This window comes from Corythoichthys intestinalis, chromosome 1, assembly GCF_030265065.1.
Source record: "Corythoichthys intestinalis isolate RoL2023-P3 chromosome 1, ASM3026506v1, whole genome shotgun sequence".
Lineage (NCBI taxonomy): Eukaryota > Metazoa > Chordata > Actinopteri > Syngnathiformes > Syngnathidae > Corythoichthys > Corythoichthys intestinalis.
The window spans coordinates 4,786,355-4,792,934 of NC_080395.1; the positions used below are offsets into that span (position 1 = coordinate 4,786,355).

Genomic DNA, 6,580 nt, shown 5'->3' on the forward strand with positions numbered 1-6,580 from the left:
CTAGTCGAATCATTTTCTGTTTTTGAGTTTTAAAGGCTAGTTAGCAGATGAATGTGTCAGATTGTTCCACTTACGTTTAGTAAATATTACCATTTGTTCTCATTAACTCCAAAAAACCTAGTTTTCACTCAAATCAAGATTTTTTTTTTAATGTTTTGAACAATACCTATTCTTGAATTAACAACGTTTCTCACAAACTAGGTTGTTTTTGTTGTTTTTTTAATCTAGAAGCTTTTTGCCTAAAATAAGTCTGTTGAGCTTATTTTCAGCTAGCTATTTTTCCTTATTTCAAGAATTCGAGTAAAATTGAAGCTCTGGCAGATAATTTCACTTATTCCTAGTAGATTGACACTGATTCAAACCTTTTCTAAAACGACTTTATTCTATTTTATCAGCAAATTGATATTGCAATATTTGAACACAAATTTGTGTATTAACATTCAAAGAAACACAAAATTGTTAATCATGTTTTAACTATCCAGGAATGCAAAACATAAACATTTGTTTTAATACCACTCAAAATTGTCCGTCTAAATAAATAAAATATAACAAAATAACTTTTTAGTCCGGGAATAACAAAAATAAATAAAAATGGAGGCTTCCTTCAGGAAAAACACGACTCCTTTTGTCCACAAGCGCAGCCAAATTCAACAAAAAAAAAGCAAGCAAGCTCATTTGGGCTGCTTTAAGACCATGTAAGCAAAGTAAAAATGAAAACTGGGAAGAAGGTGGTAAACCTTGGTCCACTACATTCCTTACAGCTGAGCAGAGGTTCACTACATTTCTCAGTTTAATTGTTAACATAGTAAAATACACATACAGGAGAACACTGCTTCTCCCTACTCAGGTTGGAAAGTTCACACAGTTTAATGTAATGTTAATGCTAAACTGTGATGCAGGTCGCACTTTAATTAGCAAAATTAGTGCTGCCTTTCCCAACTTTTCACTTTTGACATTACTTACAGTAACTGCTGGCCGGAAAAAAAAGCTTCTAATATCCCTCCTCTTCGAAGCAGGCGGAGAAGGCATGTCACGTAATTCTGTACTGTGAGAGAGAGTGCATAAGGATGGAGTGAAGTCATCAGCCAATAAAACATGTGTTTGAGGAAAAAACCTGGACTGGCTCATTCAGAAAGTGAAAAAGGGGTAAATGTAATTCTGAAAGAGATGAAAATAATTCACTTAATAATGGTAGGGTCAATTCTACCGTGCAACATATGGGATGACAATCTAAATGACCTATATAACTGAACACATTATTATATAACTGAACACATTATATTATGCAAATAAGGTTGCTTCAAAGTTGGTGGGGACAATTTGAGCATCCTGAAAAGTTGCTAGTGTTTTGTCCCTATGCAAACCTATGCCCTTGGTTGAACATACAAAGTATGCACACGAGTCATTGGACAGTTTGAAAAAGTAGCAGACGACTCGTGGGCTGCCATTGACGTCACTAGTTGACCAATTAATTTTGACTGGGAGGTAGGGATAGGCGATATCACACTTTACAGAGATCATAGTTCTTGTCATTTTTTGCAGTCAAATTATTTTTACACAGGCTAATCACTGGACAAATAGTGGCCACACATGTATTTTGTGCATATAATGTGCAATACATAATAAAACTAAAGTCAAATGAATCTATACTTACACTACATATATATAAATGGAACTGTGTGAGTGTGTATGAGTGTGTGTGGGTGTTTGCATCAAGGGCCTAAGTTTGGTCTCAACGTTGGTAGGGACGATATAACAGCTTAGCCTGCATGTACACATTTGCTGGGGACGGGACATTAATAAGACCAAACAGATTGGGTCGACGGGGGAAAGGGCTACATTTCTCATGAAGATGAACCAAATAAATTGATAGGCTAAATGATCAAAAGAAAATTAATCTGTATTGACTTGTATTAACGTTCATACAGTATGTGTTGGTTCAGGTGATGCAGTGTTCCATTAAAACCTTTGTTTTCAAAATTACTATAGAAACATTATGAAAATTTCCAAAAATGATTTTATTAGCAAATTTAAATTGCAATATTTGAACATAACTGACATTATAATAACATAAATGATAAATACAAACTTGCTCATTATCTCGAACCATCCTGGAATGCAAAAAAATATATAAACATTTGTCTTTGACTGTCTAAATAAATGAATCAGGGTCAGGGTATAACACAAATAAAATGAATAAATACATTTAAAATATACAAATACATTTTAAATGGATGCAAGTCATCAGCCAATCAAAGGTGCGTTTGAGGAGGGGAAATGGACTGGTACATCCAGCAATTAAAAAGGGGCAAATGTTAGTCCGAACATAATGAAAATAATTCACTTAACAATGGTAGGGTAAATCCTAACATTACAAAATATGGGAAGACAATCTATATAACTTATAACTGAACTGAATATACTCTAAATAAGGTTGCTTAAAAATTGGTGGGGACAATTTGAGCATTCTGAAAAGTTGCTAGTGTTATGTCCCTACCGTTCCTATCCAAACCTACGCCTTTGGTTCGCATGTTTTTTGCCTATGCAGATTTTGACAAAATTTGACACAGTTCTCCTTTTTTGTGTCTGGGAGTGTTCTTAGATGGGTTTGACGGTTTCGCGGATGAAGAAAGATGATTGGATTATTCTTGCAACGACGACACATTTCTTTTGTCCATTAATCCTGTGTTTTCAGACAATAATCAACCCAAACTGGCTAACGAGTGTCCGTGCCTTGGACCTGTTAGTTTCCCAAGCAAGTGTACACCGTTAGTCTCCCAAGAAAGCGGTACAATTCAGAAGATTCCATTTGTATCGAAGCAAAAAATGAATTGGGATCGGACACAAACACACCGGATAGGCTTTCCATACAGGTAGGTTGCTGGAATTATTAGCGTTACTTCGCTTCCATTCCCACCTCATCTAGAAATGTTAATTGCATTTGTGCCGTTCGAAATATGTATACATTTAGCAAGACAACATATTGCCTTGTTGAAATTATTCATCATCTTCATACCTTTTGAAAATGGAATGTTTTTTTTTCCCTAGTAGATTCTGGTGGTCCATATAAACTCGATGGAGTTTCACAGAGGGATACAAACCCTGAAGAGGGTATGACATCATGTGAATTACACCCGTTCTTATGTATGTGACTTCCCATCATGTCTGGTTGAAAAAATGAAGAGGAGTTATCCTTCTGGAGGTGAAACTGCAACGGAAGAAAAAAGAGATAGTGGTAGGTGAATTGTTGTCTACTGTAATCGATTGATTGTGTCCTTATTACGGTAAACACAGGTACTACCTAACTTCCGTGAATCCTATGCTGGCCCTATCAGTCACTTGACATCTTTAAAAGCGCCGTAAAAGGTCAATTATTTTACATACTTTATGTATACAGGATGTGTCTTGAAATGTTTATTTTTATTTTTTGTATGGCAAGATCAATTATGGCAGGGCTCTCTAAACCGGTCCTCAAGGGCCGCTGTGGGGCCTGGGATTTTGTTTCAACCGATCGAGTACCGACAGTTTAACCGATGAAGTTTCTGCTAAAACAAGCAGCACCTGACTGCAATCAACTGATTACACTTGTAAAACACCAGATTGGTGCATAGGTGTTGTCTTGTTTTGTTGGAATGAAATCCTGCGGCCCTATGTGGAATAGTTTGGAGACCACTGAATTATGGCATTAACAATGAAGTCCTTTTATAGACAGAGATATATTATAATCAATTGGACACGTAAAACTTGCTTTGAAAAATAAATTCTTACATTTGTTTATTCAGGTTGATCATAGAGCTAGTACAGAAAATGAATCCAACTCCAGTTCAGCCTTGCAGTACTTTGAGCGCCCCAAGTCAGACAGTCACAGTCTAGACACATTTTCTTAATTTTTCTCTCAAAGTGCCCGAAATTGATGCATTTTACAATAAAATGTAAAAAAAAAAAAAAAAAATTCTCCCCTGGGAGGCATGCCCCCGGACCCCCTTAGGGTGTCTGGTTTTCCCTTCGTATAGCGATTCTTGTGGGCTGGGCAGAGTCAAAGTCCAGAGCTACTTCTTATTCCCAGTCCGCCCCTGGACAGGTATAAAAATAGTTGGAAAAATACCCTGGAGAAAATGATCAGTCCTAGTGTAGACGTAGCCCTAATTAAGGAGGCACAGACATTTCAGAGTCTGACTCCAATTTATTGGGTGTTTACTTGAATCATTCAAACAATTGTTCAAGCGTTCTGGGGGTTGTCTGACTTACCCTTATTTGATGATCAAAGACACGAGTCGACTAAGGGGAGTCTTGTGACTCCTTTGTCTTCTTCAAAGTTTTAAGATCACTGGGCTTACTTCTGTGACACCAGATGGTATATGTTAAACTAACCTGAATGTGAATGCATTATTGCATTGACTAAAGACAAAAGGCTACATAATGCAAACAAGTGATCATATAAACGTGAGTTCATAACGTAACGTATCATAACATATTGGGGAAAATGCCACAGTAACAAAAAAATACAATTAATCGATAGTTATGAGATAGATATCCGTGACGCCATTTTTTTTTTCAGTGTGACGTAAATTGTTTCAAAGATTAAAATATGCAAGTGAATAATTCTTTTAAAGTCGTTTCTTTTCCTTTTATTAAACGAAATATTAGACATCAATTAACGATTCTAAGCTAAAAATGACATTTTGTTTAATAAATATAGTTACTTACCTTCTTTTTATGGCTGGGTTGACACAAAAGCGGTTTCGCCATGTCTGTAACGAGGGTTTCCAGGGTAAAAGGCACAAATTAAAAATAGTTTGGGGGCTTAATGCGCCATGAATCTCCAATGGCAGCATATAGACATTTTGTTCTATCAAACACATTTTCATACATATACAGTGGTACCTCTACATACGATCGCTTCGACACACGAACTTTTCGACATCCGACGTAAAATTTGACTCGCCATTTGTTTCTACATCTGACGACATGCTCGAAATACGACGACAATGGCAGCACCGCAGACGAATGCACGGCGGATTTTCTTGTGTGACAAATCAACACTGGTTTCAGAAAAGGTTGGTACAGGTGGTGAAACAAGGAAAAAGTTGACGCTTACCTTCTAAATGAAGATGCAAATGACAGAAAAATATGAGCGTAGGGTGGGCATCCGTGAAATGGCTCAACAACCATCGTTCGCCAGTCTTTATAAGTTAAGCTGACAATTCTTATTGTGGTAACATCTCCAGAGAAATCGCCAACTTCGCCACGTTTTTATCATTTATTTCACAACTTATTCAAAACAAAAACACCTTCTGTCTGCCGCAATTGACGGTGTTCTCAAGAAAACATTCAAAGTGAAAGTGAAACTCAAGCTCACCGGTCTGTAGAGCCTAGTTCGGGCCTAAAAAATCAAGCCCGACCCGACACGGCCCGCTGGTATTGAGGCCCGACCCGGCCCGAGCTCGATCACTTAACTAGATTTGCAGGCCTGAGCCCGAAAAACCCGATTTTTTTTTTTTTTTTTTTTTTGAGTGACGCGGAAAAAACGCAGCAGCAGCAATTTATTGTCATTTCTTCGAGTTGGCAGAAAAAAACGCAAATTTTCTTAATGTTTAAATAATCTACATATGTTTTTTAGAATTATCAAAGCATTCACACAACGTAATAACGCTGGGAAAGTTTGTTAAACATATTTCTGAGTGTGTGGGATATTGTTCTCACATGGACGCGCCTCTCTGACAAGGAGAGGGAACAGGAGAGGGGGGCGCCTCGGCCGTGCGCAAACGGTAGAGGGGGAGGACAAGAAGGAAAAGCGGCCGGCGCCACGGCGTTCGTGCACACGCACAAGCAAAAGCGCAATACAGAGAGACTGCTCTCCATTTTTTTTTTTTTTTTTTTTTTTTTTTTTTGAGTGACGCGGAAAAAACGCAGCAGCAGCAATTTATTTTCATTTCTTCGAGTTGGCAGAAAAAAACGCAAGTTTTCTTAATGTTTAAATAATCTACATATTTTTTTGAGAATTATCAAAGCATTCACACAACGAAATAACGCTGGGAAAGTTTGTTAAACATATTTCTGAGTGTGTGGGATATTGTTCTCACATGGACGCGCTTCTCTGACAAGGAGAGGGAACAGGAGAGGGGGGCGCCTCGGCCGTGCGCAAACGGTAGAGAGGGAGGACAAGAAGGATAAGCGGCCGGCGCCACGGCGTTCGTGCACACGCACAAGCAAAAGCGCAATACAGAGTGCTTGCTCTCCATTTTTTTTTTTTTTTTTTTAAATAATTTATTAGTCCGGCATGGCGGCCCGACCCAATTTGACCCGAACGTGAATGCTTAAATTGTGGGCCCGACCCGACCCGACATGGGTTCGGGCACAAAATCTAACCTCTGCCGGTCTGTCTCTGGCACGTGAGCCCCGCGGTGCGTTCAGGGTCAGCAAAAAACGTCCGCCACATTAGAACCCGATTCGTTACATTAATACAGGAATTATTATTATTATTATTATGATTCCGATTTTGATTTATAATTTATTTGTTTTGCTATGTGTAATTGCCATTTGTAATAGTACCAGCAGTATTTTTTAAGGATTTAGTGCA

At 38.0% G+C, this 6,580-nt stretch overlaps 1 long non-coding RNA gene across 1 annotated transcript; it reads right to left on the reverse strand.

Moving 5' to 3' along the window:
• Positions 1-1,937: 1,937 nt before the first annotated feature.
• Positions 1,938-4,872, reverse strand: LOC130920884 (uncharacterized). Its single transcript, XR_009064240.1, has 3 exons — positions 4,708-4,872; positions 3,302-3,346; positions 1,938-3,208 (listed from the first exon to the last, which is right to left on the reverse strand). It is a non-coding gene; the product is annotated as an uncharacterized LOC130920884 (long non-coding RNA).
• Positions 4,873-6,580: the final 1,708 nt, after the last annotated feature.